The following is a 24166-nucleotide window of genomic DNA, read 5'->3' as shown; positions in this document are numbered from 1 at the left end:
ATGTAAAGAAATATGGTATCTCTGAAAACATCATCTTGTCCCGCAAAAAACAAACTGCCATACAGCTCAATCAGCAGAAATATAAGAGAGTTATAGCGACATGTGTGAAATGTTATTTATTAAAACTATTTTGTGTGACATAACTGTCTGATGTCCACTCCCCCCCCCCTCTTAGCTGTATGTTCCTCCTGCTCACCTGCACACCATTGAATTTTGTCCACACAATATGGAATAAAGGATCTATTGAAACTGCAAGGATTTGGGGAGCGCTACTTTTCTTCTCTACTTCGAATAACTCTCTGATTTAGGGTCATGAAAATAAAAAATTTGAAATTGCTAAATTTTAGCCAAACTTCTGTTTTTTGTTCTTATCGAAGAAATTATAGCACTGTCATGAAGTAAAATATGGTAAGAAAAAAACACTCTCAGAATCAGCTGTATCCATTGAAGTGTTCCAGAGCTATTACCACATATAATTACACCAGTCATAATTACAAAATTTGGCACTCAACTTTTGTTTAATTTGAAGATTTTTTAATGCAGTCCAGCAAACATAAACAACGTTTCGGTCCTCACTGGACCTTCATCAGGAACATTGCTATGGTGGGAATAACCACTGTGTACTTGCGAGTACTATAGTGGGTCCGTGACTGTGTATAGAGCCGAAAACTCCCAGGTAAGGCAAAAGGTCACTGTATTACTTTATAATGAGTCCAGAGGAACTGGTAGAGATCTGGTGCCTGGGTGAAGGTGCTCCCTCCGTGTGTAATAGTGGGTACACTCCCACCAGCCATCTGTTAGGGAGTATAGATGTACGCTATAAGGCCCCAATGTTTCTCTATGTAACGGGTTCGCCCAGTGGTGATTCAATGGGTGGCATGACGATCTCTCCAACACGGCATCCACCACTTGTTGTCTTCAAATTAAACAAAAGTTGAGTGCCAAGTTACGGTATATATTTATATTATTCATGGGTTGGGCTCCCACTTGTGCACCACTTTTCAGCTGTGCAACGATATAATCACAATAATTACAAAATTTGGCCTAGTCATGATGGTGCAAACAGCCTTGAGAGGTAAAAAGGTTAAAAGAATGCCAATCGGCTTCATGTAGCCAGAAGGCAGTTCTTTAACCCCTTTACCCCCGAGGGTGGTTTGCACGTTAATGACCGGGCCAATTTTTACAATTGTGAACACTGTGAACCTTTATGAGGTTATAACTCTGTAACCCTTCAACGGATCCTTGTGATTCTGACATTGTTTTCTCATGACATATTGTACTTCATGACAGTGGTAAAATTTCTTTCATATGACTTGCGTTTATGTGAAAAAAATGGAAATTTGATGAAAATTTTGCAATTTTCCAACTTTGAATTTTCATGCCCTTAAATCACACAGATATGTCACACAAAAAACATAAGCAACATTTCCCCCATGTCTACTATACATCAGCACAATTTTGGAACTAATTTTTTTTTGTTAGGGAGTTATAAGGGTTAAAAGCTGACAAGCGATTTCTCATTTTTTTCAACACCATTTTATTTTAGGGACCACATTACATTTGAAGTTACTTTGAGGGGTCAATATGATAGAAAATACACAAAACTAACACTATTCTAAAAACTGAACCCCTCAAGGTGCTAAAAACCACATTCAAGAAGTTTTTTAACCCTTCAGGTGCTTCACAGGAATTTTTGGAATGTTTAAAAAAAAATGAACATTTAACTTTTTTTTCACCAAAAAATTAATTAAGATCAAATTTGTTTTATTTTATCAAGGGTAAAAGGAGAAAATGAACCCCAAAAGTTGTTGTACAATTTGTCCTGAGTACGCCAATACCTCATATATGGTGGTAAACCAGTGCATGGCAGAGCTTGAAAGGGAAGAAGCGCCGTTTGACTTTCCATGCAAAATTGGCTGGAATTGAGATTGGATGCCATGTCGCATTTGGAGAGCCCCTGATGTGCCTAAACAGTGGAAACCCTTCACAAGTGACATCATTTGGAATATAGACCCCCTAAGGAACATTTTTGAACCCCCAAGTGCTTCACAGAAATTTATAATGTAGAACCGTAAAAATAAAAAATTACATTTTTTTCACAAAAATGATTTTTTGCCCACAATTTTTTATTTTCCCAAGGGTAACAGGAGAAATTGGACCCCAAAAGTTGTTGTGCAATTTGTCCTTAGTACGCTGATACCCCATATGTGGGGGTAAACCACTGTTTGGGTGCATGGCACAGCTCAGAAGGGAAGGAGTGCCGTTTGACTTTTCAATGCAAAATTGAGATCGGATGCCATGTCGCATTTGGAGAGCCCCTGATGTGCCCTCAATTCTAACTTCATCCCTAACCCCAACACACCCCTAACCCTAATTCCAACCCTAACCATAGCCATAAACATAACCACAACTCTAACCCGAACACACCCCTAACTGTAATCCCAACCCTAACCACAATCCTAACTCCAACACACCCCTAACCACAACACACCCCTAACACTAATCCCAACCCTAACCACACCCCTAACCCCAACACACCCATATCCCTAACACACCCCTAACCCTGACATACCCCTAACCCTAATCCCAACTGTAACCCCAGCTGTAAATGTAATCCAAACCCTAAGCCCAACTCTAGCCCCAACCCTAACTTTAGCCCAACCCTAACTTTAGCCCCAACCCTAACCGTACCTTTAGCCCCAACCCTAACCCTAATTGGAAAATGGAAATTTTTTTTATTTTGCTTTTCCCTAACTAAGGGGGTGATAAAGGGCAGTTTGATTTACTATTTGTAGCGGGGGGTTTTAGCGGGTTTTTATATTTGGCAGCTTTCACACACTAAAAGTCGCTTTTTATTGCAAATAATAGATTTTGCATCACCACATTTTGAGAGCTATAATTTTTCCATATTTTGGCCCACAGAGTCATGTGAGGTCTTGTTTTTTGCGTGACAAGTTGACGTTTTTATTGATACCATTTTCGAGCACATGACTTTTTTTCATCACTTTTTGTTATGCTTTTTGTGAGGCAGAATGAAGAAAAATCTACAATTCATGCATTTATTTTGGGTGGGGCTTTTATGCCGTTCCGCGTGTGGTAAAATTGATAAGGCAGTTTTATTCTTCGTGTGAGTACGATTACAGCGATACCTCATTTATATCATTTTTTTATGTTTTGGCGCTTTTATACAATAAAAACTATTTTATATAAAAAATAATTGTTTTTGCATCGCTTTATTCTGAGAGCTATAACTTTTTAATTTTTTTGTTGATGACACTGTATTGTGGCTCGTAGAGGCCGGTAAGCCCCTTAACAATGCAGAGCTGGTGGAACAATTAATGGAGGCATTGATGTTACCAGTCCAGGTTGACATAATCAAGGTGAAAGCACACACAAACGGTGACTTTGTGGAGGTAGAGGGCAACAAAAGGACGGACGAGGCTGCTAAAGTAGTAGCAAGGCGGCCTAAGGAGCAGTGGATGGTGGCGAGTAGAGTCAGCGTATTCCAGCCACATTGAGCCTAGATGTCCTGAAATCCCTCCAGCTGCCCAAACAGAGAAGGAACACTGGGAGAGAATGGGAGTTGAGCTGAACTCAAAAGGAGTATGGGAGAATAAGGATGAATCGTATACAGGTATACCAAGGTCCCTGTTCCTAATTATGGCGCAAGCAACACATGGCCCCAGTCACACCTCAAAATGTCACATGTGTCCATGGTAAATGCCTTCTGGATCGCTCCTGGTTTCAGTTAAGTAGCGGTGAAACTCGTACAGTCATGCCTCATCTGTGCACAGCACAACCCAGGTAAAACAGTAAAAGTCCCTAAGAAAGCGACACCCAGGCCTCTCTACCCGTTTCAGAGATTGCAGACTGACTACATACAGCTACCCAAGGTAGGAGTATGTGAATATGTCCTAGTATGTGTAAAACTCTTCCCTGGTTGGCCAGAAGCCTATCCATTAAAATGTGCTAATTAATGACAAAAATAACACTTAAACTTAAAAATTCAGAAGGCCATGACAGACACATGAAAGAATTAAAGAATTGGGTAGAGTGCTTGTCTCTTACACTCTCTTCAGTCAGACCACTCCAAATAGAAAGACAGGATTATCTCCTTCTGAAGTCCTGTTTGGTAGTGCCCCAAAGACTGGTCTGTACTTCTCATAAGTACTACAGCCTATGTCCAGGCCTTGCAGAAAAAGATGTAATGTGTTGCATAAACATGTGTTTTCATCCATTCCAGATCCTAATGAAAGTGCAGATGTGCATCAGCTGAATCCAGGTGAATGGTGGTCATATGCAGACACATGAGGAGAAGCCTAGATCCACAGAGTGGCCATACCAAGTTCTCCTGACAACGCCTACCTCAGTGAAACTCTAAGGGAGACCACCATGGATTCATGCCTAACATAAAAAAAAAGTGGACTAACCACCCGAGTAATACATATCCTTGCCATCATCTACCTAATGTTGTTATGTATAGGAAATGGGCAACAGGTAGCTGTAACTAAAGAAAAGGGAATTATTACTTTCTGGTACAATTCCTCGAGTACAGTGGTGGCTACGTATGGGTTTGATGCCTGTGACATAATACAGGGAAGTGGGTATGGGGAGCCAGGAGTGTCACGACTCTCGGGAAAGAACAGTTTGTATTCTTTATTTGTGGTAATTGGGAAGGATGAAGAAATAAAAACTGTGGTTCTTGGACATCTCTAGGATGGGATACAAGTGATAAAGAGTGGGGATTTAAACCGACCACTGCCTTCAAACAAAAAAGTAGTAAAGGGAAGTCCTTACTTACACGGATGACGCTACTCAAGTCTGACTCTAGTGACCAATGCAAGACAAAGTGTCATCCTTTGATAGTCACTATTGAGGATCCATCACTTAATGATGTAGGAGAGTATACTTTGGGTGCATATTATAGTTAGGGGGAAAGACCTCAATAGGCAATTTCCAACTTAAAGATATGTTGAAGTCTCAAGAATGGGCAAATGTGCAGGGTGAAAGTGACAATCTGGAATACCATGGATTCCACTTCTTGAACATGTTTGTGTTTTTAGGGGCATAACTGCAATCCAGAACCCCACTTATGAGGATACACTTACTATAGAGACTGGATATACAGATGTTAACGCCTGGGTTGAGTGGATGAGGTACACTGCACAACAACAAAATAGAACCAATTGTTATGTGTGTGTGCAGCAGCCAGGCCCCATTTGGGATCTGTCCCCTATTAATCCCTGAATTGGAGGAGGAGTGTGTCCTTACCCTCTTTACCAACACCTCCACTAATTATATACAATGTGGGAGATGGAGGGATAAATATCCTGTGTTGGATAAAACTCCGTCTTTTGGTCGAAATATTACTATCTATCCTGGGAACTACACCTGTATGCAAGTACAAGGAAAGGGTCGTTTCTTGGGGAATTTTAGTAAGGGTTTTTGCCATAATTACTCCTCAGCAACCCCTGAGAAGTTAACACAGCAGGTCTCCTCGGTAGCGGACATATTCTGGATATGTGGGGATATGAAGATAAGGTCTAAGTTAGAGGGTAATTGGACGGGACAGTGTACTTTGGCCAAGGCCATCATGCCTTTTCATCTTATCCCTGAAGGTTCGCCTTTGACTATTCAGAAACAGCCCCAACGTATGAAAAGGGGAATTGCCCCCAAAGAAAGCTTTGACCCTCATGTGTATATTGATGCTATAGGGGTACCAAGGGGGTCCCTGATGAGTTTAAAGCAAGGGACCAGGTTAAAGCAGGATTTGAGTCTATAATCCCTATTGTAACTGTCAATAAAAACGTAGATTGCATTAACTACATATATTATAACCAGCAAAGATTCATAAATTATACTAAGGATGAATTAAAGGGGATAGCTGAACAGTTGGAAGCTACATCCACTATGGCTTTCCAAAATCGGATGGCTTTGGATATGTTACTAGCAGAGAAAGGAGGGGTATGGAAAATGATTGGAGAAACTTGTTGTACCTTTATCCCCGATAACACAGGTCCAAATGGAAAGGTTACCTTAGCTATAAAAAAGCTTGAATCCTTATCTGAGGTTCTTAAGAAAAATCAGGAATTGATGATCTTTTGGATACTTGGTTTGGGTGAATGATGGGATGGCAGAAATGGATGGCACAGATTGGTACAATTATTATGGTAATCCTTATTTTCATGGCTGTGGTTTCTTGTTGTATATTTCCTTGTGTTAAACAGATGGTCACTAAGAGCGTGGACAGCCTAACCCCTACGCTGGTTTTCCAAGAAGATGATGGCCATGATTCTACTATAAAACCCCTGAAGACCAATTTGATTTATTAGACAGGGATAAATATATATATATATATATATATATATATATATGATTTACACATGAATAAAGACTGTATCAAGGGGGGTAAAAGCTTAACATTGCTGTCTAATGGACAGCTCAGATGTCATGATCTATGTACTGTGTTTTCTCTTTGTCTTTTTGTGTTTGTCACTGTTCCCTGTGTGTATTATCTGCAGTGGTGAGGCTAGCGTCCTTGCCGGCCAGTGCACTAGTCAGGTCAGAGTTAGGTATCAGTGAGGGATGAGGTTCCTGGCGGCGGTGGAAGAAAGAACCCACTTAGGGCATTAGGGCAGTGCAGCGACAGGCTCAGGTTAAATTCAGGTGGTCACTATTCCCCATTTCCCTATTGGTAAGGCCTTCCTTTCCCCATTTTCCATCCCTTTTTGTGTGTTGTGCATTCATTGACCGACCACCTATTGGATCATGTTACATCATGACATCAGGTTAACAATTGATTTAGGGGGGACTGTGAAGGAGAAAATGGCTAATGAAATCAATTATTAAGCCTTATATAAGTCAGTTCGGATATGGTGTAGCAAGATGGTGATTGTGTCTTTGAAGATGTCTTGGAGATCCCTGAAACTGTCTTGGAAGGAATCTTTGGAATGCAGGAGTGAAGATACTGGAATACACCAGATTTGAAAATGAAACTTGGACTGGAACAATTACAAAGTGACTAGCTGTACAGAAGTTGTGCGACCCCCCCTATTTCCTGCTCTTAGTATATTCTTTTGTTTTTGAAAATAAAGTTCAGTTGGGCATCATCTTCGCTGAGAGAGGCAGTGTGCATCGTCTCTGTGAATCTGATACATTCTTAGCCTCTAAGCTAGCACTCAGCTTATATTTGGTCAGGTACAAGCAATCATATTGATCTCACTTTAAGAGATCACCCTCACACCAGTATATTACACACTTTGGGGATTTGGCATGCCACTGTATTTAATAGCATAATTAATGCTCCTAACATGAAAACAGATGAAGTAAGCTTTAACTTGTTAGACAGCACAATACTTTATTAACATAGCCAGGTATCAGTTATCTGGCAAATTATGGATTGCTATATGTGTACAGGATCAGAACCAATATAAGTACATGAATACATCACAAAAACAAACAACAGTACAGAAAAACAGCACCACAACCGCCATCAGTACAGAAATGCATCACCAGAACCACCAACAGTGCAGAAGTACATCACTAAAAGTACTATGAGTACAGAAATACAGCACCAGAAGCACCAACTGTACAGGAATACAACACCAGAACCATCATTAATACATCACTAGAACCATCATTATTACATAAGTATAGCACTTGAACCACAATCAGTACAGAAATACAACATCTCAACCCACCATTAGTACAGAAAAATATCACCATAATCACCATCAGTACAAAACTACATCAGTAGATCCACCAATAATGCAGACATACATCATTAAAAGCACCATCAATACATAAATACAACACTAGAACAACCTTTAGAGCAGGAATACATAATCAGAAACTTCATTAGTACATGAATACATAACTAGAACTATAATCAGTACTGAAATACATAACCAGAACAATGAACAGTACAGAAATACAGTGTCACAACCACCATCAATATAGTAATACATCACCAGAACCATCATCAATATAGGAATACATCACCACAAGCACCATGAATATATCACCAGAACCGCCATCATGGTGATGTACATGAATACATCAACAGAACCAGCATCAGTATAGAAATACATCACCAGAACCACCATCAGTACAGAAATACATCACCAAAACCACAATTAGTACAGGAATACATAATCAAAACCAAATTCTACAATAATACATCACCAGAATCCCCATCTCAGTACAAGCTCAGTGCAGCAATCAAGTGACATGATAGGTCAGCCCCATATAAATCATATCACATGAACCTACAGCTCCTAGTATGTCAAAAACAATGGTAAGGACATACCAGAAGTTGTTGTTAATAGCCATCATCGGACTGTTTGTCATAGTGGAACAACAGTAGTGATGAGACGTAGTCAGTATCACAAATCAACATTTACATCGAAGTACCTTATACATTTATTTTTTTTCTGATTTGAGTCAGTCTCATTCTTATCTCCTCTATCCAGGCCGACGTTAGGGGCAGGCAGACTAAGCAGCTGCCTAGGGTCCCCGCTGCCCTAGGGGCCCCCAGCCAGGGGCAGACACTCTGCTGATGGCACTGCTCCAGGGCCCAAAGGTGGAGGGGGGCCCCTGCAGGCAGGCCTGGTATTGTGCAGGATCAGGCCCCTCTCACCCCCTCCTATAATCATGGAACACCCAGAGGGAGGGAGAGAGCGGGGCCCGAAGTGCAGGAGAAAAGGGTGTGTGTCATGCAGGGAGAGACGCTGGCCAATGAACGCTTCCCTTACCTCACCATGACCAGACTGAGGAGAGCGCTCACTGGTTGCTGTCCTCCTGCATGGCGCGTCCCAATCGTGAGTACTCACCCCTACAGTCAGGTGAGGTGCCCCACCGCACAGCACATAGAGACAGCAGTGGAGGAAGAGAGCCTTAGGGGGTCTTCTGCTCCCTCCACTGTTCTGTCCCCAGTAGGCTGCAGAGTCTCCTCACTGTGAAAAGATGGGGGAGGAGGCTCACTGCACGGGGCAGCAGGTAGAACCAGGGGGCTGATATCAGTGCTGTCTGCTCTGTGCCCCATCCCCCACAGTGGGGTCTGCAGCCCTCTGCAACTGAACTATGTGACCTCATCCAGGGCTCCTCTGATCACCTATACAAGATTAGTATGTGTGTATATATGTGCTTGTATGTATGTATGTGTGTGTGCATCTGTGTGTATGTTTCTATCTGTCTGTATATCTGTGTATGTATCTACGGCATATGTGTGTATGTATGGTATATTTGTATGGCTGTGTGTATGCATGTACAGTATGTGTATGTCTATGTGTGTATGTATGTACAGTATCTGTGTGTATCTGTGTATGTGCAATAAATTTCTTTGGATATATGGTATATATGTATGTTTATGTGCATGTACATACAGTATATGTGTATTTATATGTGTGTACGGTATGTGTATACTATGTGTATATACTGTATGTGTGTATGTATGGTACATGTATGTGTATCTGTATGTTCGGTATATGTATATATGTACGGTATGTGTATTTGGTGTATGTATGGTATATGTGTGTACTATATGTGTATATAACTATCTGTGTATGTACGGTATATGTGTGTGTATCTGTGTGTATGTATGGTATATGTATGTACGGTATTTGTGTGAATGTACATGCATGTGTGTATGTATGGTATGTGTATGTATGACGGTATATGTATGTATCTGTGTGCATGTAAGGTATATGTCTGTGTATGTATGTACGATATGTGTATCTGTGTGTATGTACGGTGTATGTATGTACGGTATGTGTATACTATATGTGTATATAACTGTATGTGTGTATGCATGTAAGGTATATGTCTGTGTATGTATGTACAGTATTATGTGTATCTGTGTGTATGTACGGTGTATGTATGTACAGTATATGCCGGAACAAATATCATTGTTCTCATCAGCACATCGCTCAGTTAAACCTGCAGATATGCTTAAGATGATACTGTATGGGGACAGATTGATTTACTAGTGATCATTCTGTCCCCATCATTATTCCAGTGTAAAGAGGCTGGAAACAAGTGGCGAATGACTTCAATATTGTTAATCACACTCGTTTAGTGGCCTGAAATCAGCGCATGTAGCTACAACCAAAATGTTTCTGTTTGATGGTGCAATATGTTAGCATTTGGGGCCTCATTTTAAATATTTGCCTAGGTCCTCACTTTGCCTAAAACCGGCCCTGCCTCTATCTGGTCCATCCAGATGCCATAATGACTTTTCATATCCACAGTTTGTTTCTGCAGACTTACCTCTTCTCCAGTTTTGTGCAGCCCAACCCAACACAGTGCCCTTAAAAATAACTGTGTCATTACAATGCTCCTGAATAAAAGTATCTGCCTTATGCTGGGCCTCTTAATAATTGCCCCTCACTGCGCTCCCTGTAGAAAATATAACCCCCCACACTGTCCCTGTTAGGCTGCATACCCATGATCAGAAATAGCAGCGTTTTGGGCTCACTGCATTTGCGCTGAGTCCAAAATGTTGCATTCTACATTACAAGCAGAATGGATGGGATTTATAGAAATCCCATGCCCACTTTGCTTCTATTTAAAGGGACACTGTCACCTGAATTTGGATGGAACAATCTTCAGCCATGGAGGCGGGGTTTTTGGGTGTTTGATTCACCCTTTCCTTATCCGCTGGCTGCATGCTGGCTGCAATATTGGATTGAAGTTCATTCTCTGCCCTCCATAGTACACGACTGCGCAAGGCAAGATTGCAGGCATGTGCAGGCATGTACTACGGAGGACAGAGAATGAACTTCAATCCAATATTGCAGCCAGCATGCAGCCAGCGGATAAGGAAAGGGTGAATCAAACACCCAAAAACCCCGCCTCCATGGCTGAAGATTGTTCCCTCCAAATTCAGGTGACAGTGTCCCTTTAATGCTGCATGATCACACCCGCAGTGTGGGTTTACAAGCCACAACATGTGAATATCTGCAGCAGAGATGCTAGCATCCACTGCGCAGTTAACTCAATAGCCAGTCATTAGATGCATTAAATCTGCATAGATCACTAATAACATGCGGATTTAAGTGCATGATCATAATGCAGCATTTTGGAGGAAAATACGCTGCCTCCAAAATGCTGCTATTCCTGATCATGGTCACGTAGCCTTTTGGTACATGGACTCCTCTCTGCTCTATCATAAAAATAATTGCCTCCACACTTTTCGTCCTTATGAACTATAAGTGTCACTGTCTCCCCATATTAGATATAACCAAAACATTGTCCCTTTCTTAACCCCTTCATGACCCAGCCTATTTTGACCTTAAAGACCTTGCCGTTTTTTGCAATTCTGACCAGTGTCCCTTTATGAGGTAATAACTCAGGAACGCTTCAACGGATCCTAGCGGTTCTGAGATTGTTTTTTCGTGACATATTGGGCTTCATGTTAGTGGTAAATTTAGGTCAATAAATTCTGCGTTTATTTATGATAAAAAAGGAAATTTGGCGAAAATTTGGAAAATTTCGCAATTTTCACATTTTGAATTTTTATTCTGTTAAACCAGAGAGTTATGTGACACAAACTAGTTAATAAATAACATTTCCCACATGTATACTTTACATCAGCACAATTTTGGAAACAAAATTTTTTTTTGCTAGGAAGTTATAAGGGTTAAAATTTGACCAGCGATTTCTCATTTTTACAACGAAATTTACAAAACCATTTTTTTTAGGGACCACCTCACATTTGAAGTCAGTTTGAGGGGTCTATATGGCTGAAAATACCCAAAAGTGACACCATTCTAAAAACTGCACCCCTCACGGTACTCAAAACCACATTCAAGAAGTTTATTAACCCTTCAGGTGCTTCACAGCAGCAGAAGCAACATGGAAGGAAAAAATGAACATTTAACTTTTTAGTCACAATAATTATCTTTTAGCAACAATTTTTTAATTTTCCCAATGGTAAAAGGAGAAACTGAACGACCAAAGTTGTTGTCCAATTTGCCCTGAGTACGCTGATACCTTATATGTGGGGGTAAACCACTGTTTGGGCGCACGGCAGGGCTTGGAAGGGAAGGAGCGCCATTTGACTTTTTGAATGAAAAATTGGCTCCACTCTTTAGCGGACACCATGTCACGTTTGGAGAGCCCCCGTGTGCCTAAAAATTAAAGCTCCCCCACAAGTGACCCCATTTTTGAAACTAGACGCCCCAAGGAACTTATCTAGATGCATAGTGAGCACTTTGAACCCCCAGGTGCTTCACAAATTGATCCGTAAAAATGAAAAAGTACTTTTTTTCACAAAAAAATTCTTTTAGCCTCAATTTTTTAATTTTCACATGGGCAACAGGATAAAATGGATCCTAAAATTTGTTTGGCAATTTCTCCTGAGTACACCAATACCTCACATGTGGGGGTAAACCACTGTTTGGGCACATGGTAAGGCTCGGAAGGGAAGGAGCGCCATTTGACTTTTTAAATGAAAAATTATCTCCATCGTTAGCGGACACCATGTCGCGTTTGGAGAGACCCTGTGTGCCTAAACATTGGAGCTCCCCCACAAGTGACCCCATTTTGGAAACTAGACCCCCCAAGGATCTTATCTAGATGCCTAGTGAGCACTTTAAACCCTCAGGTGCTTTTCAAATTGATCTGTAAAAATGAAAAATTACTTTTTTTTCACAAAAAAATATTTTCGCCTCAATTTTTTCATTTTCACATGGGCAATAGGATAAAATGGATCATAAAATTTGTTGGGCAATTTCTCCCGAGTACGACGATACCTCATATGTGGGGGTAAACCACTGTTTGGGCGCACGGCAGGCCTTGGAAGGGAAGGAGCGCCATTTGACTTTTTGAATGAAAAATTGGCTCCACTCTTTAGCGGACACCATGTCACGTTTGGAGAGCCCCCGTGTGCCTAAAAATTGGAGCTCCCCCACAAGTGACCCCATTTTTGAAACTAGACGCCCCAAGGAACTTATCTAGATGCATAGTGAGCACTTTGAACCCCCAGGTGCTTCACAAATTGATCCGTAAAAATGAAAAAGTACTTTTTTCTCACAAAAATTTTTTTTAGCCTCAATTTTTTAATTTTCACATGGGCAACAGGATAAAATGGATCCTAAAATTTGTTTGGCAATTTCTCCTGAGTACACCAATACCTCACATGTGGGGGTAAACCACTGTTTGGGCACATGGTAAGGCTCGGAAGGGAAGGAGCGCCATTTGACTTTTTAAATGAAAAATTATCTCCATCGTTAGTGGACACCATGTCGCGTTTGGAGAAACCCTGTGTGCCTAAACATTGGAGCTCCCCCACAAGTGACCCCATTTTGGAAACTATACCCCCCAAGGATCTTATCTAGATGCCTAGTGAGCACTTTAAACCCTCAGGTGCTTCACAAATTGATCTGTAAAAATGAAAAAGTACTTTTTTTTCACAAAAAAATTTTTTCGCCTCAATTTTTTCATTTTCACATGGGCAATAGGATAAAATGGATCATAAAATTTGTTGGGCAATTTCTCCCGAGTACGACGATACCTCATATGTGGGGGTACACCACTGTTTGGGCACTCGGCAGGGCTCGGAAGGGAAGGCGCGCCATTTGACTTTTTGAATGGAAAATTAGCTCCAATTGTTAGCGGACACCATGTCGCGTTTGGAGAGCCCCTGTGTGCCTAAACATTGGAGCTTCCCCACAAGTGACCCCATTTTGGAAACTAGACCCCCCAAGGAACTTATCTAGATGCCTAGTGAGCACTTTAAACCCCCAGGTGCTTCACAGAAGTTTATAACGCAGAGCCATGAAAATAAAAAATAATTTTTCTTTCCTCAAAAATGATTTTTTAGCCTGGAATTTCCTATTTTGCCAAGGGTAATAGGAGAAATTGGACCCCAAATGTTGTTGTCCAGTTTGTCCTGAGTACGCTGATACCCCATATGTGGGGGTAAACCACTGTTTGGGCGCACAGCAGGGCTCGGAAGGGAAGGCACGCCATTTGGCTTTTTAAATGGAAAATTAGCTCCAATCATTAGCGGACACCATGTCACGTTTGGAGAGCCCCTGTGTGCCTAAACATTGGAGATCCCCCAGAAATGACCCCATTTTGGAAACTAGACCCCCAAAGGAACTAATCTAGATGTGTGGTGAGGACTTTGAATCCCCAAGTGCTTCACAGAAGTTTATAACGCAGAGCCATGAAAATAAAAAATAAAAAAATATTTTCTCAAAAATGATCTTTTAGCCTGCAATTTTTTATTTTCCCAAGGGTAACAGGAGAAATTTGACCCCAAAAGTTGTTGTCCAGTTTCTCATGAGTACGCTGATACCCCATATGTGGGGGTAAACCACTGTTTGGGCACATGCCGGGGCTCGGAATTGAAGTAGTGACGTTTTGAAATGCAGACTTTGATGGAATGCTCTGCGGGCGTCACGTTGCGTTTGCAGAGCCCCTGATGTGGCTAAACAGTAGAAATCCCCCACAAGTGACCCCATTTTGGAAACTAGACCCCAAAAGGAACTTATCTAGATGTGTGGTGAGCACTTTGAACCCCCAAGTGCTTCATAGAAGTTTATAATGCAGAACCGTGAAAATAATAAATACGTTTTCTTTTCTCAAAAATAATTATTTAGCCCAGAATTTTTTATTTTCCCAAGGGATACAGGAGAAATTGGACCGCAATAGTTGTTGTACAGTTTCTCCTGAGTACGCTGATACCCCATGTGTGGAGGTAAACCACTGTTTGGGCACATGCCGGGGCTCGGAAGGGAAGTAGTGACTTTTGAAATGCAGACTTTGATGAAATGGTCTGAGGGCGTCACGTTGCGTTTGCAGAGCCCCTGGTGTGCCTAAACAGTAGAAACCCCCCACACGTGACCCCATTTTGGAAACTAGACCCCGAAAGGAACTTATCTAGATGTGTGGTGAGCACTTTGAACCCCCAAGTGCTTCATAGAAGTTTATAATGCAGAACCGTGAAAATAATAAATACGTTTTCTTTCCTCAAAAATAATTATTTAGCCCAGAATTTTTTATTTTCCCAAGGGTTACAGGAGAAATTAGACCCCAAAAGTTGTTGTACAGTTTCTCCTGAGTACGCTGATACCCCATGTGTGGAAGTAAACCACTGTTTGGGCACACGTCGGGGCTCAGAAGGGAAGTAGTGACTTTTGAAATGCAGACTTTGATGAAATGGTTTCAGGCGTCACGTTGCGTTTGCAGAGCCCCTGGTGTGCCTAAACAGTAGAAACCCCCCTCAAGTGACCCCATTTTAGAAACTAGACCCCCCAAGGAACTTATCTAGATATGTGGTGAGCACTTTGAACCCCCAAGTGCTTCACAGATGTTTACAACGCAGAGCCGTGAAAATAAAAAATCATTTTTCTTTCCTCAAAAATGATGTTTTAGCAAGCATTTTTTTATTTTCACAAGGGTAACAGGAGAAATTGGACCCCAGTAATTGTTGCACAGTTTATCCTGAGTATGCTGGTACCCCATATGTGGGGGTAAACCACTGTTTGGGCACACGTCGGGGCTCGGAATTGAGGGAGCACCATTTGACTTTTTGAATACGAGATTGGCTGGAATCAATGGTGGCGCCATGTTGCGTTTGGAGACCCCTGATGTGCCTAAACAGTGGTAACCCCTCAATTCTACCTCCAACACTAACCCCCCCACACCCCTAACCCTAATCCCAAATGTAGCCATAACCCTAATCACAACCCTAACCACAACCCTAATTCTAACCCTAACCCTAAGGCTATGTGCCCACGTTGCGGATTCGTGTGAGATTTTTCAGCATCATTTTTGAAAAATCCATGGGTAAAAGGCACTGCGTTTTACCTGCGGATTTTCCGCGGATTTCCAGTGTTTTTTGTGCGGATTTCACCTGCGGATTCCTATTGAGGAACAGGTGTAAAACGCTGCGGAATCCGCACAAAGAATTGACATGCTGCGGAAAATACAACGCAGCGTTTCCACGCGGTATTTTCCGCACCATGGGCACAGCGGATTTTGTTTTCCATGGTACTGTAAACCTGATGGAACACTGCTGCGAATCCACAGCGGCCAATCCGCTGCGGATCCGCAGCCAAATCCGCACCGTTTGCACATAGCCTAATTCTAAAGGTATGTGCACACGCTGAAGAAAACGCTGCGGATCCGCAGCAGTTTCCCATGAGTTTACAGTTCAATGTAAACCTATGGGAAACAAAAATCGCTGTACACATGCTGCGGAAAAACTGCACGGAAACGCAGCGGTTTACATTCCGCAGCATGTCACTTCTTTCTGCGGATTCCGCAGCGGTTTTACAAGTGCTCAAATAGAAAATCGCAGTTGTAAAACCGCAGTGAAATGCGCAGAAAAAACGCGGTAAATCCGCCATAAATCCGCAGCGGTTTAGCACTGCGGATTTATCAAATCCGCAGCGGAAAAATCCGCAGAGGACCAGAATACGTGTGCACATACCAAAACACTAACCCTAGCCCTAACCCTAACCCTAGCCCTAACCCTACCCCTACCCCTAACCCTAACCCTAGCCCTAACCCTAACCCTACCCCTAACCCTACCCCTAACCCTAACCCTACCCCTAACCCTATTCTAACATTAGTGGAAAAAAACAATTCTTTAGTTTTTTATTGTCCCTACCTATGGGGGTGACAAAGAGGGGGGGGGTCATTTATTATTTTTTTTATTTTGATCACTGAGATATAATCTATCTCAGTGATCAAAATGCACTTTGGAATGAATCTGCCGGCCGGCAGATTCGTCGGGCGCACTGCGCATGCGCCCGCCATTTTGGAAGATGGCGGCGCCCAGGGAGAAGACGGACGGACCCCGGCAGGATCGGTAAGTATGATGGGGTGCGGGGGAGCACGGGGGGGGATCGGAGCATGGGGGGTGGATCGGAGCGCGGGAGGGGTGGAACGGAGCACGGGGGGGGTGCATTGGAGCATCGGGGGTGGATCGGACTGCAGGGGGGGTGGATCGGACTGCAGGGGGGGTGGATCGGAGTGCAGGGGGGGGGGTTGGAGCACGGGGGAGTGTGATTGGAGCACGGGGGAGCGGACAAGAGCACGGGGGGAGCGGACAAGAGCACGGGGGGAGCGGCGCACAGGACAGAGGGGAGCCGGAGCAGTGTACCCGACAGATCGGGGGGCTGGGGGGGCGATCGGTGGGGTGGGGGCACATTAGTGTTTCCAGCCATGGCCGATGATATTGCAGCATCGGCCATGGCTGGATTGTAATATTTCACCCGTTATAATAGGTGAAATATTACAAATCGCTCTGATTGGCAGTTTCACTTTCAACAGCCAATCAGAGCGATCGTAGCCACGGGGGGGTGAAGCCACCCCCCCTGGGCTAAACTACCACTCCCCCTGTCCCTGCAGATCGGGTGAAATGGGAGTTAACCCTTTCACCCGATCTGCAGGGACGCGATCTTTCCATGACGCCACATAGGCGTCATGGGTCGGATTGGCACCGACTTTCATGACGCCTACGTGGCGTCATGGGTCGGGAAGGGGTTAAGTGTTTACATCATACTGCACTTTTTTCATATACAGTTATATGAAAAAGTTTGGGCACCCCTATTAATCTTAAGCTTAATGTTTTATAAAAATTGTTTTTTTTGCAACAGCTATTTCAGTTTCATATATCTAATAACTGTTGGACACAGTAATGTTTCTGCCTTGAAATGAGGTTTATTGTACTTACAGAAAATGTGCAATCTGCATTTAAACAAAATTTGACAGGTGCATAAGTATGGGCACCCTTCTCATTTTCTTGCTTTAAATACTCCTACCTACTTTTTACTGACTTACTAAAGCACTGTTTTTGGTTTTCTAACCTCATTGAGCTTTGAACTTCATAGCCAGGTGTATGCAATCATGAGAAAAGCTACTTAAAGTGGCCACTTGCAAGTTGTTCTCCTGTTTGAATCTCCTCTGAAGAGTGGCATCATGGGCTCCTCAAAACAACTGTCTAATAATCTGAAAACAAAGATTATTCAACATAGTTGTTCAGGGGAAGGGGTAGGATACAAAAAGCTGTCTCAGAGATTTAACCTGTCAATTTCCACTGTGAGGGACATAGTAAGGAAATGGAAGAACACAGGTACAGTTCTTGTTAAGGCCAGAAGTGGCAGGCCAAGAAAAACATCAGAAAGGCAGAGAAGAAGAATGGTGAGATCAGTCAAGGACAATCCTCAGACCACCTCCAGAGAGCTGCAGCATCAACTTGCTGCAGATGGTGTCACTGTGCATCGGTCAACTATACAACGCACTTTGCACAAGGAGAAGCTGTATGGGAGAGTGATGCGAAAGAAGCAGTTTCTGCAAGCACGCCACAAACAGAGTCGGCTGAGGTATGCAAAAGCACATTTGGAGAAGCAAATTTCTTTTTGGAAGAAGGTCCTGTGGACTGATGAAATCAAGATTGAGTTGTTTGGTCATACAAAAAGGCGTTATGCATGGCGGCCAAAAAACACAGCATTCCAGGAAAAACACTTGCTACCCACAGTAAAATTTGGTGGAGGTTCCATCATGCTTTGGGGCTGTGTGGCCAATGCCGGCATCGGGAATCTTGTTAAAGTTGAGGGACGCATGGATTCCTCTCAGTATCAGCAGATTCTTGACAATAATGTTCATGAATCAGTGACAAAGTTGAAATTACGCAGGGGATGGATCTTTCAGCAAGACAATGATCCAAAACACCGCTCCAAATCTACTCAGGCATTCATGCAGAGGAACAATTACATTGTTCTGGAATGGCCATCCCAGTCCCCAGACCTGAATATCATTGAACATCTGTGGGATCATTTGAAGAGGGCTGTCCATGCTCGGCGACCATCAAACTTAACTGAACTGGAATTGTTTTGTAAAGAGGAATGGTCAAAAATACCTTCATCCAGGATCCAGGAACTCATTAAAAGCTACAGGAAGCGACTAGAGGCTGTTATTTTTGCAAAAGGAGGATCTACTAAATATTAACCCCTTTCTGCCAGCTGACGGAATAGTACGTCAGCTGGCAGATCCCCTGCTTTGAGGTGGGCTCCGGCGGTGAGCCCACCTCAAAGCCACGACATGTCAGCTGTTTTGTACACCCTGTGGTCGGCGTTCAAAGTACACCTGCATTTCTGCTACATAGAGGTGATCTGTACTTCACCTCTATGTAGCAGAGGCAATCGTGTAATGCATGCTTCTAGCCTCCTATGGAGGCTATTGAAGCATGCCAAAATTAAAAAAAAAAGTGTTTAAAAATATATATATAAAAAAAAATATATATATAAAAGTTCAAATCACCCCCCTTTTGCCCCAATCAAAATAAAACAATAAAAAAATCAAACATACACATATTTGGTATCGCCGCGTTCAGAATCGCCCGATCTATCAATAAAAACAAAAGATTAACCTGACCGCTAAATGGCGTAGCGAGAAAAAAATCAAAATGCCAAAATTATGTTTTTTTGGTCGCCGCAACATTGCATTAAAATGCAATAACGGGCGATCAAAAGAACGTATCTACACCAAAATGGTATCACTAAAAACGCCAGCTTGGCACGCAAAAAATAAGCCCTCACCTGACCCCAGATCACGAAAACTGGAGACGCTACGGGTATCGGAAAATCGCGCAATTTTTTTTTTTTTTAGCAAACTTAGGAATTTTTTTCCACCACTTAGATAAAAAATAACCTAGACATGTTAGGTGTCTATGAACTCGTAATGTGAAGGTACAGATGAATGACCTTGGGGAGACCAAAACATCAAACACCGTGGAGACACCATCACGTGTTTCTCAACACAGTGATCCAGAACACTGCCCCCATCCCTTATGGGAAATATGCAAATGCATGTAAAGTAAGCTGCGGAGACACCATCACGTGTTTCTCAACGCAAGCAATTAATAGCCAGGCCTTTCCCCGGGAAGGAACAACCACGGGAAGGGCAGCATCCAATAAAGGAAAACATCCAATAAAGGAAAACCACCTATGCCAAGCATGGTATCCATCCACAGACAGCTGTTTCGGGGTTGTCTGTGGATGGATACCATGCTTGGCATAGGTGGTTTTCCTTTATTGGATGTCTTCCTTTATTGGATGCTGCCCTTCCCGTGGTTGTTCCGTCCCGGGGAAAGGCCTGGCTATTAATTGCTTGCGTTGAGAAACACGTGATGGTGTCTCCGCAGCTTACTTTACATGCATTTGCATATTTCCCATAAGGGATGGGGGCAGTGTTCTGGATCACTGCGTTGAGAAACACGTGATGGTGTCTCCGCGGTGTTGGATGTTTTGGTCTCCCCGAGGTCATTCATCTGTACCTTCACAGCCTTTTACTAGGCACTGCTCCTAATAGCCAGTTTCCTACTCCACACTGATGAGGGGCAAAAACCCCGAAACAGCTGTCTGTGGATGGATACCATGCTTGGCATAGGTGGTTTTCCTTTATTGGATGTTTTCCTTTATTGGATGTTGCCCGGGGAAAGGCCTGGCTATTAATTGCTTGCGTTGAGAAACACGTGATGGTGTCTCCGCAGCTTACTTTACATGCATTTGCATATTTCCCAAAAGGGATGGGGACAGTGTTCTGGATCACTGCATTGAGAAACATGTGATGTGTCTCCGCGGTGTTGGATGTTTTGGTCTCCCCGAGGTCATTCATCTGTACCTTCACAGCCTTTTACTAGGCACTGCTCCTAATAGCCAGTTTCCTACTCCACATTGATGAGGGGCAAAAACCCTGAAACAGCTGTCTGTGGATGGATACCATGCTTGGCATAGGTGGTTTTCCTTTATTGGATGTTTTCCTTTATTGGATGCTGCCCTTCCCGTGGTTTTTCCTTCCCAGGGAAAGGCCTGGCTATGAACTCGTAATGACCTGGAGAATCATAATGGCAGGTTAGTTTTAGTATTTGGTGAACCTAGCAAAAAAGCCAAACAAAAAACAAGTGTGAGATTGCACTTTTTTTGCAATTTCATCACACTTGGATTTTTTCCCATTTTATGTTACATGGCATGGTAAAACCAATGTATCGTTCAAAAGTACATCTCGTCCCGCAAAAAATAAGCCCTCACATGGCCATATTGACGGAAAAATAACAAAGTTATGGCTCTGGGAAGGAGGGGAGCAAAAAATGAAAATGAAAAAGCGGAAAAATCTCCGGGGGTGAAGGGGTTAATGTCACTTTTCTGGTGGGGTGCCCATACTTATGTACCTGTCAAATTTTGTTTGAATGCAGATTGCACATTTTCTGTTAGTACAATAAACCTCTTTTCAAGGCAGAAACATTACTGTGTCCAACAGTCATTAGATATATGAAACTGAAATAGCTGTTGCAAAAAAAAAACAATTTTTATAAAACATTAAGCTTAAGATTAATAGGGGTGCCCAAACTTTTTCATATAACTGTAGGTCCCCTCTTAACAAAGCAATACTGCCCAGTCTCAATAGTCTGCTCCTTCCTCATACTCCCCCCTGCATATTTTCTCCTATTTGCTTTGCTCTCCCACTGTGTTCATATGCTGCTACTCTCTATACTTCCACTCATACTACTAAATCTCTATACTATGACTCCTCACACTTCCCCCATACTGTCCATTACACTTTTCTTCTCCGCACTGTCCCATCATACATTTCTTTCCAAACACTGTCCCCTTACACTTTTCTCCTTCATTCTGTCCCCTCATACTTTTCTTCCCCAAACTATTCCCTCACACATTTCTCCCTCATACTGTCCTCTCATACTATTCCCCACCATACTGTCCCCTCACATTTTTCTTCCTTATGCTGTCCCTCACAGGTTTCTCCCCCCATTCTGTCCAATACACTTAGCCCTCCATACTGTACGCTCACACTTTTCCCCCTTAGTACTTTCTCCTCACAATTTTTTTCTGCTCATACTGTCTCCTTACACTTTTCTACCTCATACTGTCCCCCAATTCTCCCCCAAAATTCCTCTACATCTTCAGCTTTATTTGATCGTATGAATCATTCTCATATTGCCAACTATCTGCCTCTAAGGGCCAGGAATGATGTTAGCAGGGTGATCAGGTGATCATGTCACCGATCACACTGCTAATGTTACCTTGACCCCAGAAGTGCTGGCAGTCAGGTTTTCAATTTTACTGATGCCTGAAAGACACAATTACAATTGAGTGCAGGGAGCTTGAATTTTCATGTTCTATTTGTCAGCACAACAACCGGCTCCGAGAATGGTTGCAAAATGCTGCCACCTGGGAGATACCTTGGAACTCCACATCAGGTAGCCTGACAGTGCCCCTGCCACCTGAATTCGGAGCAAATGAACCACCTGTCCCCCTACATATGCCCATGGCACAAGGATCCTCTGAATAGGAGGGTCCACTGCCAACTGAAAAGCAAATTCTTGATATTAGTTATGTAAATTATCCTAAAACTACCTTCCTGAAAGTTCAACCCTAACAGAACTGTTTTCCAAGCTAGATCTTGAAGATTTTGTGTTCCATAAATGTTAATATTTAATTTATTCAAACCCAAAAGTATTTTTTGTTAAATTGTTCCATTATGTTTCCATTAGTTTGTGCTTTTAATGTTAACATAACCTATCGATTAAACATGAAAATTTAACGCAATTGTGTTAAAGAAATCAGTAGGTATAAGATGATTTGATTAATATACTGTCAAACATAAATTTTCTACAGTAGATTTTATTACTCCAAAACAAAACCTTTATATTAAGTAAAACAAAAATTAAATAAAAAAAGTGTCATGTACTGGTAAAAATAGCAAATGTATTCAATGAAATTCAAGATACATTGATATATATTCTTCACGGGAGTCAGAGTGGTGGAAAATGTATGAGTAGGTTTAAAAGAGATGATCATATATCTTCCAGCAAATGGCATTGATAGTTTTTCTAAGAATCAGTAACGCTAGGAGCTGTTTGTATAAAATGCCTGGTATTAATGAAACTTCACATATGTTTTTAAAAAGTGCTCAGTAAATCTCGGATTCTAATATACCAGCATTGAAATTAATAGTACACAGTGACTCCTGGGGAGTGATCACGGATCCCGTCAATAGACGTCCCATCAAACTGAAATCATTCCCAGCATGCTAGCTATCCCTATGGTAACACAACGCAGCTTGCTTATAATAGCTGGAAATACATTTAGTTTCGGCTCACAAATTATCCACAAAGAGTCTTTTTAATTCGTCATTTTGATTGCTGTGTTTATGGCCCAAGAAAATTAAAGTAGGGTGAAAAGTAGATAAGGTTGAAGAGAAATGGTGGGTGGCGTGCATGGGAATATATTTTATAATAGGAGTAAGGGTTATTCTGAAGACCTAAGCCTTAGCAAGCATACCACATCTCCATCTGTCTTTGGCTGTCTTACTCAAGAATCTGGATACTTAAGAATTTAGGCTTGGGCTCCCTCCACATGAAAGCTAGAGAGTTACTGTAATATTAGCACATGAGCAACTCTTCCCTAAGGGCAACATAATCTACAATTTTCTCTCCTATTGTGAAACATAGACATTGTATGTGAGCAATGAAACAACTTTGCACTCAAGCTGTAATAATGTGCAATATGGCACTCCGGTCTAGCATAATTGGATGCCTGAGAATTAGAGATGAGTGAATAAAATCAAGTGGAGTTGAATTCTACTTGAATATTTCAAACATCCGCGTTTGTCAAAATTAGTTTTTTGTGTGGATTCAGCAATTTTCTGGACCATAAAAATCCTTCAAAAGGTTAAAAAATCCATATACTCACTTATCACTTATCATAACATTGCTATGTATATCAGAAATCATGATCTTCTATGAACGTCGGTCACGAGCCGGCGTTCAAAGAAGTATTGTAGTGACAGGCACAGGGGGGGGGGACTTCTGCAGACCCACAGCTGTCATAACAACCCATTGGCATCCTGTGATTATGTCACAGGCGCAAATATGGGAGCATAGAATGACTCGTGCCCTGCCAGAGCATGTGAAATCCCGCTGTCAGAGATTGACAACGGGATTTAACTGGTTAACAGCCACCGGTGGAGCACCGCTGGATATATCAGCTGTCATGTGCTGGGAAAGATGGGAGCTCAGCGCTGGAGCCCGCACATAAAAGTCAGGGAAATTACGTAAATATACGTAAAAGGGTAACAATGTTTTGAACTTTTGACTTTCAGGCTCCATATCTCACCATCCATTACTGCTTCA

This window comes from Ranitomeya imitator, chromosome 2, assembly GCF_032444005.1.
Source record: "Ranitomeya imitator isolate aRanImi1 chromosome 2, aRanImi1.pri, whole genome shotgun sequence".
Classification (NCBI taxonomy): Eukaryota; Metazoa; Chordata; class Amphibia; order Anura; family Dendrobatidae; genus Ranitomeya; species Ranitomeya imitator.
This window is presented reverse-complemented; position numbering follows the sequence as displayed.